The sequence below is a fragment of the Idiotropiscis lumnitzeri genome, chromosome 9 (assembly GCF_059441095.1).
Source record: "Idiotropiscis lumnitzeri isolate Australia: NSW breed Sydney's pygmy pipehorse chromosome 9, RoL_Ilum_1.0, whole genome shotgun sequence".
Lineage (NCBI taxonomy): Eukaryota > Metazoa > Chordata > Actinopteri > Syngnathiformes > Syngnathidae > Idiotropiscis > Idiotropiscis lumnitzeri.
Genome location: NC_142399.1, coordinates 20066230 through 20079209, shown reverse-complemented (window position 1 = coordinate 20079209; position 12980 = coordinate 20066230). Strand labels below are relative to the sequence as shown.

The following is a 12980-nucleotide window of genomic DNA, read 5'->3' as shown; positions in this document are numbered from 1 at the left end:
ATCCCTTCGGTAGCTCAGTTGGTAGAGCGGAGGACTGTAGAGTGTACAAACTTACATTCATTCAGCTGAATGCGATGGAAGTTCTATTCGGAATTCCTTAGTTCGCTGGTTCAAATCCGGCTCAAAGGAACTATTGCAGGGTTTCCAATTTTAATCCAAAACTGTAAATAAAAATCTTTGGCGAATTTGTCTGAATCTACTCAAGTCAATTTATATCTGGCTTCTCCCAACGTCATGAGTAGGGACTCCCCAAACCAGAGTGAGTTCCAGCAATACTTTGATAGCTCTGTTGGTAAAGCGGAGGACTAAAGTAATTCCGAGGACAAGTCCTTTGTTCCCTGATTTTCATTCGGCTCAAAGGATGTTGCCCCGAATTTCAAATCAATCAAATATTGTAACTAGAATTAGAAATCCCTTTCATCCTCCCAGAGCCAAGGCTGGCGCTCCCAATTGGGAGAGCATCTAAATATATGAAGAACATGCCACAATTACTGAAAACTACCTGTTGTAAAATCCAATCTATATCGGATGTCTGTCCCAATAGCACAAATCTGGTAACTCAGTTGGCAAAGTGGAAAACTGTTGTGGTTCCACACCAAAATTTTGAGGGAGCTATTTAAATTGCAGCTCAAAGGACATTTTCCTAGATTTCAAATTTTAATCAATCTTGAAAAATTTAAAAAACAATCTGTTGCTACATCATCAAAATCCACTTTTCAGCCGTCCTAACACCACAGGTAGGCACTCCCAATAATGCAGACAAGAGGAGCATCCCTTCGATAGCTCAGTTGGTAGAGCGGAGGACTGTAGAGTTTGAAAACTGACATCCTTTCGGTGGAACGCGATGGAAGTTCTAATTGGAAATCCTTAGGTCGCTGGTTCAAATCCGGCTCGAAGGAACTATTACCGGCTTTCCAATTTTAATTCAAAACTGTAAATAAAAATCTTTGGTGAATTTGTATGAATCTACACAAGTCTAGTCTGGTCAATCCCAACGTCATGAGTAGGTGATCCCAAAACCAGAGTGAGGTCCAGCAATACTTTGATAGCTCTGTTGGTAAAGCGGAGGTCTTAAGTGATTCCGAGCACAAGTCCTTTGCTCCCTGGTTTTCATCCGGCTCAAAGGATGTTGCCCCGAATTTTAAATCAATCAAAAATTGTAACTAAAGATCTGAAGGAAATTCATCCTCCCAGAGCCAAGGCTGGCCCTCCCAATTGGGAGAGCATCTAAATATATAAGGAACATGCCACAATTACTGAATACTACCTGTTGTAAAATCCAATCTATATCGGTTGTCTGTCCCAATACCACAAATCTGGTAAGTCAGTTGGCAAAGTGGAAAACTCTTGTGGTTCCACACCAAAATTTTGAAGTAGCTATTTCAAATGCAGCTCAAAGGACATTTTACTGAATTTTAAATCTTAATCAAGATTGAAAAAATGAAATAAAAATCTGTTGCTACTTCATCAAAATCCACTAGTCGGCTATCCTAACACCACAGGTAAGCACTCCCAACAATGCAGACTAGTGGAGCATCCCTGCGATAGCGCAGTTGGTAGAGCGGAGGACTGAAGAGTGTGAAAACTGACATCCTTTCGGCGGAACACGATGGATGTATGAATTGGAAATCCTTAGGTTCCGGGTTCAAATCCGGCTCGAAGGAACTATTGCAGGGTTCCCAATTTTAATCCAAAACTGTAAATAAAAATCTTTGGCGAATTTGTCTGAATCTACTCAAGTCAATTTATATCTGGTATCTCCCAACGTCATGAGTAGGGACTCCCAAAACCAGAGTGAGTTTCAGCAATACTTCGATAACTCTGTTGGTAAAGCGGAGGATTTAAGTAATTCCGAGCACAAGTACTTTGCTCCCTGGTTTTAATCCGGCTCAAAGGATGTTGCCCCGAATTTCAAATCAATCAAAAATTGTAACTAAAGATCTGATGCAAATTCAACCTCCCAGAGCCAAGGCTGGCGCTCCCAATTGGGAGAGCATCTAAATATATGAAGAACATGCCACAATTACTGAATACTATCTGTTGTAAAATCCAATCTATATCGGATGTCTGTCCCAATAGCACAAATCTGGTAACTCAGTTGGCAAAGTGGAAAACTGTTGTGGTTCCACACCAAAATTTTGAGGTAGCTATTTAAATTGCAGCTCAAAGGACATTTTCCTGGATTTCAAATTTTAATCAATCTTGAAAATTTTAAAGAAAAATCTGTTGCTACATCATCAAAATCCACTTGTCAGCCGTCCTAACACCACAGGTAGGCACTCCCAATAATGCAGACAAGAAGAGCATCCCTTCGATAGCTCAGTCGGTAGAGCGGAGGACTGTAGAGTGTGAAAACAGACATCCTTTCGGCGGAACGCGATGGAAGTTCTAATCGGAAATCCTTAGGTCGCTGGTTCAAATCCGGCTCAAAGGAACTATTACCGGCGTCCCAATTTTAATTCAAAACTGGAAATAAAAATCTTTGGTGAATTTGTATGAATCTACACAAGTCTCGTCTAGTCTATCCCAACGTCATGAGTAGGAGATCCCAAAACCAGAGTGAGGTCCAGCAAAACTTTGATAGCTCTGTTGGTAAAGCCGAGGACTAAAGTAATTCCGAGGACAAGTCCTTTGCTCCCTGGTTTTCATCCGGCTCAAAGGATGTTGCCCCGAATTTCAAATCAATCAAATATTGTAACTAAAGATCAGATGCAAATTCATCCTCCCAGAGCCAAGGTTGGCGCTCCCAATTGGGAGAGCATCTAAATATATGAAGAACATGCCACAATTACTGAATACTACCTGTTGTAAATTCCAGTCTATATCAGTTGTGTGTCCCAATAGCACAAATCTGGTAACTCAGTTGGCAAAGTGGAAAACTGTTGTGGTTCCACTCCAAAATATTGAGGTAGCTATTTAAAATGCAGCTCTAAGGACATTTTACTGGATTTTAAATCTTAATCAATTTTGAAAAAATGAAATAAAAATCTGTTGCTACTTCATAAAAATCCACTAGTCGGCCATCCTAACACCACAGGTAGGCACTCCCAACAATGCAGATGAGTGGAGCATCCCTTCGGTAGCTCAGTTGGTAGAGCGGAGGACTGTAGAGTGTGCAAACTGACATTCTTTCAGCGGAGCGCGATGGAAATTCTAATCGGAAATCCTTAGGTCGCTGGTTCAAATCCGGCTCAAAGGAACTATTGCAGGGTTTCCAATTTTACTTCAAAACTGTAAATTAAAATCTTTGGTGAATTTGTCTGAATCTACTCAAGTCAATTTATATCTGGTTTCTCCCAACGTCATGAGTAGGGACTCCCCAAACCAGAGTGAGTTCCAGCAATACTTCGATCGCTCTGTTGGTAAAGCGGAGGACTAAAGTAATTCCGAGGACAAGTCCTTTGCTCCCTGGTTTTCATCCGGCTCAAAGGATGTTGCCCAGAATTTCAAATCAATGAAAAATTGTAACTAAAGTTCTGATGCAAATTCATCCTCCCAGAGCCAAGGCTGGCGCTCCCAATTGGGAGAGCATCTAAATATATGAAGAACATGCCACAATTACTGAATACTAACTGTTGTAAAATCCAATCGATATCGGATGTCTGTCCCAATAGCACAAATCTGGTAACTCAGTTTTCTAAGTGGAAAACTGTTGTGGTTCCACACCAAAATTTTGAGGTAGCTATTTAAATTGCAGCTCAATGGACATTTTCCTGGATTTCAAATTTTAATCAATCTTGAAAAATTTAAAGAAAAATCTGTTGCTATTTCATCAAAATCCACTAGTCAGCCATTCTAACACCACAGGTAAGCAATCCCAATAATGCAGACCCGTGGAGCATCCCTTCGATAGCTCAGTTGGTAGAGCGGAGGACTGTAGAGTGTGAAAACTGACGTCCTTTCGGCGGAACACGATGGATGTTTGAATTGGGGTTCCTGGTTCAAATCCAGCTCAAAGGAACTATTGCAGGGTTTCCAATTTTAATCCAAAACTGTAAATAAAAATCTTTGGCGAATTTGTCTGAATCTACTCAAGTCAATTTATATCTTGTATGTCCCAACGTCATGAGTAGGGACTCCCAAAACCAGAGTGAGTTCCAGCAATACTTCAATAACTCTGTTGGTAAAGCGGAGGATTTAAGTAATTCAGAGCACAAGTACTTTGCTCCCTGGTTTTCATCCGGCTCAAAGGATGTTGCCCCGAATTTCAAATCAATCAAATATTGTAACTAGAATTAGAAATCCCTTTCATCCTCCCAGAGCCAAGGCTGGCGCTCCCAATTGGGAGAGCATCTAAATATATGAAGAACATCCTACAATTACTGAATACTACCTGTTGTAAAATCCAATCTATATCGGATGTCTGTCCCAATAGCACAAATCTGGTAACTCAGTTGGCAAAGTGGAAAACTGTTGTGGTTCCACACCAAAATTTTGAGGTAGCTATTTAAATTGCAGCTCAAAGGACATTTTCCTGGATTTCAAATTTTAATCAATCTTGAAAAATTAAAAAAAAAATCTGTTGCTACATCATCAAAATCCACTTTTCAGCCGTCCTAACACCACAGGTAGGCACTCCCAATAATGCAGACAAGAGGAGCATCCCTTCGATAGCTCAGTTGGTAGAGCGGAGGACTGTAGAGTTTGACGACTGACATCCTTTCGGCGGAACGCGATGGAACTTCTAATTGGAAATCCTTAGGTCGCTGGTTCAAATCCGGCTCGAAGGAACTATTCCCGGCTTTCCAATTTTAATTCAAAACTGTAAATAAAAATCTTTGGTGAATTTGTATGAATCTACACAAGTCTAGTCTGGTCTATCCCAACGTCATGAGTAGGTGATCCCAAAACCAGAGTGTGGTCCAGAAATACTTTGATAGCTCTGTTGGTAAAGCGGAGGTCTTAAGTGATTCCGAGCACAAGTCCTTTGCTCCCTGGTTTTTATCCGGCTCAAAGGATGTTGCCCCGAATTTTAAATCAATCAAAAATTGTAACTAAATATCTGAAGGAAATTCATCCTCCCAGACCCAAGGCTGGCCCTCCCAATTGGGAGAGCATCTATATATATAAGGAACATGCCACAATTACTGAATACTACCTGTTGTAAAATCCAATCTATATCGGTTGTCTGTCCCAATAGCACAAATCTGGTAAGTCAGTTGGCAAAGTGGAAAACTCTTGTGGTTCCACACCAAAATTTTGAAGTAGCTATTTCAAATGCAGCTCAAAGGACATTTTACTGAATTTCAAATCTTAATCAAGATTGAAAAAATGAAATAAAAATCTGTTGCTACTTCATCAAAATCCACTAGTCGGCCATCCTAACACCACAGGTAAGCACTCCCAATAATGCAGACTAGTGGAGCATCCCTGCGATAGCGCAGTTGGTAGAGCGGAGAACTGTAGAGTGTGAAAACTGACATCCTTTCGGCGGAACACGATGGATGTTTGAATTGGAAATCCTTAGGTTCCGGGTACAAATCCGGCTAGAAGGAACTATTGCAGGGTTCCCAATTTTAATCCAAAACTGTAAATAAAAATCTTTGGCGAATTTGTCTGAATCTACTCAAGTCAATTTATATCTGGTATCTCCCAACGTCATGAGTAGGGACTCCCAAAACCAGAGTGAGTTCCAGCAATACTTCGATTGCTCTGTTGGTAAAGCGGAGGATTTACGTAATTCCGAGCACAAGTACTTTGCTCCCTGGTTTTAATCGGCTCAAAGGATGTTGCCCCGAATTTCAAATCAATCAAAAATTGTAACTAAAGATCTGATGCAAATTCATCCTCCCAGAGCCAAGGCTGGCGCTCCCAATTGGGAGAGCATCTAAATATATGAAGAACATGCCACAATTACTGAATACTAACTGTTGTAAAATCCAATCTATATCGGATGTCTGTCCCAATAGCACAAATCTGGTAACTCAGTTTTCTAAGTGGAAAACTGTTGTGGTTCCACCCCATAATTTTGAGGTAGCTATTTAAATTGCAGCTCAATGGACATTTTCCTGGATTTCAAATTTTAATGAATCTTGAAAAATTTAAAGAAAAATATGTTGCTACTTCATCAAAATCCACTAGTCGGCCATTCTAACACCACAGGTAAGCACTCCCAATAATGCAGACCAGTGGAGCATCCCTTCGGTAGCTCAGTTGGTAGAGCGGAGGACTGTAGAGTGTACAAACTTACATTCATTCAGCTGAACGCGATGGAAGTTCTAATCAGAATTCCTTAGGTCGCTGGTTCAAATCCGGCTTGAAGGAACTATTGCAGGGTTTCCAATTTTAATCCAAAACTGTAAATAAAAATCTTTGGCGAATTTGTCTGAATCTACTCAAGTCAATTTATATCTGGCTTCTCCCAACGTCATGAGTAGGGACTCCCCAAACCAGAGTGAGTTCCAGCAATACTTTGATAGCTCTGTTGGTAAAGCGGAGGACTAAAGTAATTCCGAGGACAAGTCCTTTGCTCCCTGATTTTCATTCGGCTCAAAGGATGTTGCCCCGAATTTCAAATCAATCAAAAATTGTAACTAAAGATCTGAAGCAAATTCATCCTCCCAGAGCCAAGGCTGGCCCTCCCAATTGGGAGAGCATCTAAATAGATAAGGAACATGCCACAATTACTGAATACTACCTGTTGTAAAATCCAATCTATATCGGTTGTCTGTCCCAATAGCACAAATCTGGTAACTCAGTTGGCAAAGTGGAAAACTGTTGTGGTTCCACACCAAAATTTTGAAGTAGCTATTTCAAATGCAGATCAAAGGACATTTTACTGGATTTTAAATCTTAATCAAGATAAAAAAAAATTAAATAAAAATCTGTTGCTACTTCATCAAAATCCACTAGTCGGCCATCCTAACACCACAGGTAGGCACTCCCAACAATGCAGACAAGTGGAGCATCCCTTCGGTAGCTCAGTTGGTAGAGCGGAGGACTGTAGAGTGTGCAAACTCACATTCTTTCAGCTGAACGCGATGGAAGTACTACTCGGAAATCCTTAGGTCGCTGGTTCAAATCCGGCTCGAAGGAACTATTGCAGGATTTCCAATTTTAATCCAAAACTGTAAATCACAATCTTTGGCGAATTTGTCTGAATCTACTCAAGTCAATTTATATCTGGTTTCTCCCAACGTCATGAGTAGGGACTCCCCATACCAGAGTGAGTTCCAGCAATATTTCGATAGCTCTGTTGGTAAAGCGGAGGACTAAAGTAATTCCGAGGACAAGTCCTTTGCTCCCTGGTTTTCATCCGGCTCAAAGGATGTTGCCCCGAATTTCAAATGGATCAAATATTGGAACTAAAGATCTGATGCAAATTCATCCTCCCAGAGCCAAGGCTGGCGCTCCCAATTGGGTGATTATCTAAATATATAAGGAAGATGCATCAATTACTTAATACTACCTGTTGTAAATTCCAGTCTATATCAGTTGTCTGTCCCAATAGCACAAATCTGGTAACTCAGTTTTCTAAGTGGAAAACTGTTGTGGTTCCACACCAAAATATTGAGGTAACTATTTAAAATGCAGCTCTAAGGACATTTTACTGGATTTTAAATCTTAATCAATTTTGAAAAAATGAAATAAAAATCTGTTGCTACTTCATCAAAATCCACTAGTCGGCCATCCTAACACCACAGGTAGGCACTCCCAACAATGCAGATACGTTGAGCATCCCTTCGGTAGCTCAGTTGGTAGAGCGGAGGACTGTAGAGTGTGCAAACGTACATTCATTCAGCTGAACGCGATGGAAGTTCTAATCGGAAATCCTTAGGTCGCTGGTTCAAATCCGGCTCGAAGGGACTATTGCAGGGTTTCCAATTTTAATCCAAAACTGTAAATAAAAATCTTTGGCCAATTTGTCTGAATTTACTCAAGTCAATTTATATCTGGTTTCTCCCAACGTCATGAGTAGGGACTCCCCAAACCAGAGTGAGTTCCAGCAATACTTTGATAGCTCTGTTGGTAAAGCGGAGGACTAAAGTAATTCTGAGGACAAGTCCTTTGCTCCCTGATTTTCATTCGGCTCAAAGGATGTTGCCCCGAATTTCAAATCAATCAAATATTGTAACTAGAATTAGAAATCCCTTTCATCCTCCCAGAGCCAAGGCTGGCCCTCCCAATTGGGAGAGCATCTAAATAGATAAGGAACATGCCACAATTACTGAATACTACCTGTTGTAAAATCCAATCTATATCGGATGTCTGTCCCAATAGCACAAATCTGGTAACTCAGTTGGCAAAGTGGAAAACTGTTGTGGTTCCACACCAAAATTTTGAGGTAGCTATTTAAATTGCAGCTCAAAGGACATTTTCCAGGATTTCAAATTTTAATCAATCTTGAAAAATCTAAAGAAAAATCTGTTGCTACATCATCAAAATCCACTTTTCAGCCGTCCTAACACCACAGGTAGGCACTCCCAATAATGCAGTCAAGAGGAGCATCCCTTCGATAGCTCAGTTGGTAGAGCGGAGGACTGTAGAGTTTGAAAACTGACATCCTTTCGACGGAATGCGATGGAAGTTCTAATTGGAAATCCTTAGGTCACTGGTTGAAATCCGGCTCGAAGCAACTATTGCAGGGTTAACAATTTTAATCCAAAACTAAATAAAATATTTTGGCGAATTTGTCTGAATCTACTCACGTCAATTTATATCTGGTATCTCCCAACGTCATGAGTAGGGACTCCCAAAAGCAGAGTGAGTTCCAGCAATACTTCGATTGCTCTGTTGGTAAAGCGGAGGATTTAAGTAATTCCCAGCACAAGTACTTTGCTCCCTGGTTTTAATCCGGCTTAAAGGATCTTGCCCCGAATTTCAAATCAATCAAAAATTGTAACTAAAGATCTGATGCAAATTCATTCTCCCAGAGCCAAGGCTGGCGCTCCCAATTGGGAGAGCATCTAAATATATGAAGAACATGCCACAATTACTGAATACTACCTGTTGTGAAATCCAATCTATATCGGATGTCTGTCCCAATAGCACAAATCTGGTAACTCAGTTGGCAAAGTGGAAAACTGTTGTGGTTCCACACCAAAATTTTGAGGTAGCTATTTAAATTGCAGCTCAAAGGACATTTTCCTGGATTTCAAATTTTAATCAATCTTGAAAAATGTAAAGAAAAATCTTTTGCTACATCATCAAAATCCACTTCTCAGCCGTCCTAACACCACAGGTAGGCACTCCCAATAATGCAGACAAGAGGAGCATCCCTTCGATAGCTCAGTCGGTAGAGTGGAGGACTGTAGAGTGTGAAAACAGATTCAATTCTATCAACGTGTGACGCGGAAATCTTAATCCATGCGTTTGTTACGTCTCGCCTCGACTATTGTAACGCTTTGCTCTCGGGTCTCCCCATGTCGAGTATTAAAAGTCTGCAGTTAGTTCAAAATGCAGCAGCTAGACTCTTAACTAAGACGAGAAAGGTTGAACATATTACCCCGATATTAGCCAATTTGCATTGGCTTCCGGTCCACTTGAGATGTGATTTTAAAGTTCTGCTACTTACTTTTAAAATATTGCACGGCTTAGCACCTTCTTATCTCGTTGACCTCGTGGTACCATATGTTCCGTCCCGAAACCTTCGCTCACAAAATGCTGGTCTTTTAGTGATCCCGCGAGCCAAAAAGAAGTCCGCAGGTTCTAGAGCGTTCTCTATTCGGGCACCAATGCTTTGGAATGCACTTCCCTCAGATATTCGAGGCGCCACCTCAGTAGAAATGTTCAAAACACTATTAAAGACGCATTTATACTCTTGTGCATTTAGCTGAAATATTTGTTGGCCTGTTTACTGCCGTTTTTTTTTCTTTTGTTTTCTTTTCTGCCCCCTTTTCCCCCGGCTGGGGGATTAGGTGACGGTGACCCACTAGGAAGTTTAAGGCATTGACCAACTGGGCATGCACCTGTTCCAGTGATGTCGTCTTCCTGCAGCGCGACATTTGATCAATTTATTTATATACTTTAGCATCTAATTTAATTATTTGTTGGCCTGTTTACTGCCGCTTCTTCTCTTTTCTGCCCCCTCCTTCCCCTGCTTGGGAATTAGGTGATGGGGACATGCTTTGAAGATTACGGCACTGACGAACCGGGAAGGGACCTGCTCTGCCGAAGTCGTCTTCATGCAGCGCCTTTTCTGATTTCCTTATATTTCAGCACTTCATTGAACTACTTGTTGGCCTGTTTGCTATTTCTGTTCTTTCTTTTCTGTTCCCAATTCCCCGAATTAGGTGATGGCGATTCACTTGGAAGTGGCTGTACTGAATTTACACCAACTGACCGGTACAAGATCGAAGGCTCATCTTCGGATATGCTGCCATGGATATTACAGCCCTGGATGAGGACCCACTCCACTGAAGTCATCTTCCTGCAGCACTTCATTCAATTGACTCTTATATTATCTCATCTATTATCGCATAGCATCATTGTATGTGTCAAATGTTGCCCAGTTGGCATCCATTGCAGCCTGGTCATCCTGGAAGGGGGATTCCCCCATCTGTGGTCCCTTCTCAAGGTTTCTCACTTTTCCCCTAATGAGGTTTTGTGAGTTTTTCCTTGCCCTCCTGGGGGTTAAGATCGGGGATGTCGATTGTGGCTATGTAAAGCACTTTGAGACTGTCTGTGATTAAGGGCTATACAAATAAAATTGACTTGACTTGACAATCCTTTCGGCGGAACGCGATGGACGTTCTAATCGGAAATCCTTTGGTCGCTGGTTCAAATCCGGCTCGAAGGAACTATTACCGGCGTCCCAATTTTAATTCAAAACTGTAAATAAAAATCTTTGGTGAATTTGTATGAATCTACACAAGTCTAGTCTGGTCTATCCCAACGTCATGAGTAGGTGATCCCAAAACCAGAGTGAGGTCCAGCAATACTTTGATAGCTCTGTTGGTAAAGCGGAGGTCTTAAGTGATTCCGAGCACAAGTCCTTTGCTCCCTGGTTTTCATCCGGCTCAAAGGATGTTGCCCCGAATTTCAAATCAATAAAAAATTGTAACTAAAGATCTGAAGCAAATTCATCCTCCCAGAGCCAAGGCTGGCCCTCCCAATTGGGAGAGCATCTAAATATATAAGGAACATGCCACAATTACTGAATACTACCTGTTGTAAAACCCAATCTATATCGGTTGTCTGTCCCAAAAGCACAAATCTGGTAACTCAGTTGGCAAAGGGGAAAACCGTTGTGGTTCCACACCAAAATTTTGAAGTAGCTATTTCAAATGCAGCTCAAAGGACATTTTACTGGATTTTAAATCTTAATCAAGATTGAAAAAATGAAATAAAAATCTGTTGCTACTTCATCAAAATCCACTAGTCGGCCATCCTAATACCACAGGTAGGCACTCCCAACAATGCAGATCAGTGGAGCATCCCTTCGGTAGCTCAGTTGGTAGAGCGGAGGACTGTAGAGTGTGCAAACTGACATTCTTTCAGCTGAACGCGATGGAAGTACTAATCGGAAATCCTTATGTCGCTGGTTCAAATCCGGCTCGAAGGAACTATTGCAGGTTTTTCAATTTTAATCCAAAACTGTAAATAACAATCTTTGGCGAATTTGTCTGAATCTACTCAAGTCAATTTATATCTGGTTTCTCCCAACGTCATGAGTAGGGACTCCCCAATCCAGAGTGAGTTCTAGCAATACTTCGATAGCTCTGTTGGTAAAGCGGAGGACTAAAGTAATTCCGAGGACAAGTCCTTTGCTCCCTGGTTTTCATCCGGCTCAAAGGATGTTGCCCCGAATTTCAAATCAATCAAATATTGTAATTAAAGATCAGATGCAAATTCATCCTCCCAGAGCCAAGGCTGGCGCTCCCAATTGGGAGAGCATCTAAATATATGAAGAACATGCCACAATTACTGAATACTACCTGTTGTAAAATCCAATCTATATCGGATGTCTGTCCCAATAGCACAAATCTGGTAACTCAGTTGGCAAAGTGGAAAACTGTTGTGGTTCCACACCAAAATTTTGAGGTAGCTATTTAAATTGCAACTCAAAGGACATTTTCCTGGATTTCAAATTAAAATCAATCTTGAAAAATTTAAAGAAAAATCAGTTGCTACATCATCAAAATCCACTTTTCCGCAGTCCTAACACCACAGGTAGGCACTCCCAATAATGCAGACAAGAGGAGCATCCCTTCGATAGCTCAGTTGGTAGAGCGGAGGACTGTAGAGTTTGAAAACTGACATCCTTTCGACGGAACGCGATGGAAGTTCTCATTGGATATCCTTAGGTCGCTGGTTCAAATCCGGCTCGAAGGAACTATTACCGGCTTTCCAATTTTAATTCAAAACTGTAAATAAAAATCTTTGGTGAATTTGTATGAATCTACACAAGTCTAGTCTGGTCAATCCCAACGTCATGAGTAGGTGATCCCAAAACCAGAGTGATGTCCAGCAATACTTTGATAGCTCTGTTGGTAAAGCGGAGGTCTTAAGTTATTCCGAGCACAAGTCCTTTGCTCCCTGGTTTTCATCCGGCTCAAAGGATGTTGCCCTGAATTTCAAATCAATCAAAAATTGTAACTAAAGATCTGAAGGAAATTCATCCTCCCAGAGCCAAGGCTAGCCCTCCCAATTGGGAGAGCATCTAAATATATAAGGAACATGCCACAATTACTGAATACTACCTGTTGTAAAATCCAATCTATATCGGTTGTCTGTCCCAATAGCACAAATCTGGTAAGTCAGTTGGCAAAGTGGAAAACTCTTGTGGTTCCACACCAAAATTTTGAAGTAGCTATTTCAAATGCAGCTCAAAGGACATTTGACTGGATTTTAAATCTTAATCAAGATTGAAAAAATGAAATAAAAATCTGTTGCTACTTCATCAAAATCCACTAGTCGGCCATCCTTACACTATTGGTGGACACTTTCAATAATGCTGATCTGCGGCGCACCCCTTCCATAGCTCAATAGGTTGAGGGGAGGACTGTAGAATTTGAAAACTGACCTCCTTTCGACTGAAA

At 41.1% G+C, this 12980-nt stretch overlaps 8 non-coding genes across 8 annotated transcripts; all 8 read left to right on the top strand.

Annotated features, from left to right (window-relative positions):
- Positions 1–773: 773 nt before the first annotated feature.
- On the top strand, positions 774–899 carry trnay-gua (transfer RNA tyrosine (anticodon GUA)). Its single transcript has 2 exons — positions 774–810; positions 864–899. It is a non-coding gene; the product is annotated as a tRNA-Tyr (tRNA).
- A 1409-nt stretch (positions 900–2308) lies between these two features.
- trnay-gua (transfer RNA tyrosine (anticodon GUA)) lies at positions 2309–2434 on the top strand. The gene is made up of 2 exons: positions 2309–2345; positions 2399–2434. It is a non-coding gene; the product is annotated as a tRNA-Tyr (tRNA).
- Positions 2435–4604: 2170 nt separating this feature from the next.
- trnay-gua (transfer RNA tyrosine (anticodon GUA)) lies at positions 4605–4730 on the top strand. The gene is made up of 2 exons: positions 4605–4641; positions 4695–4730. It is a non-coding gene; the product is annotated as a tRNA-Tyr (tRNA).
- A 1408-nt stretch (positions 4731–6138) lies between these two features.
- Positions 6139–6264, top strand: trnay-gua (transfer RNA tyrosine (anticodon GUA)). Its single transcript has 2 exons — positions 6139–6175; positions 6229–6264. It is a non-coding gene; the product is annotated as a tRNA-Tyr (tRNA).
- Positions 6265–6909: 645 nt separating this feature from the next.
- On the top strand, positions 6910–7035 carry trnay-gua (transfer RNA tyrosine (anticodon GUA)). The gene is made up of 2 exons: positions 6910–6946; positions 7000–7035. It is a non-coding gene; the product is annotated as a tRNA-Tyr (tRNA).
- Positions 7036–7679: 644 nt separating this feature from the next.
- On the top strand, positions 7680–7805 carry trnay-gua (transfer RNA tyrosine (anticodon GUA)). The gene is made up of 2 exons: positions 7680–7716; positions 7770–7805. It is a non-coding gene; the product is annotated as a tRNA-Tyr (tRNA).
- A 3572-nt stretch (positions 7806–11377) lies between these two features.
- On the top strand, positions 11378–11503 carry trnay-gua (transfer RNA tyrosine (anticodon GUA)). Its single transcript has 2 exons — positions 11378–11414; positions 11468–11503. It is a non-coding gene; the product is annotated as a tRNA-Tyr (tRNA).
- Positions 11504–12147: 644 nt separating this feature from the next.
- On the top strand, positions 12148–12273 carry trnay-gua (transfer RNA tyrosine (anticodon GUA)). The gene is made up of 2 exons: positions 12148–12184; positions 12238–12273. It is a non-coding gene; the product is annotated as a tRNA-Tyr (tRNA).
- The last annotated feature ends 707 nt before the right edge of the window (positions 12274–12980 follow it).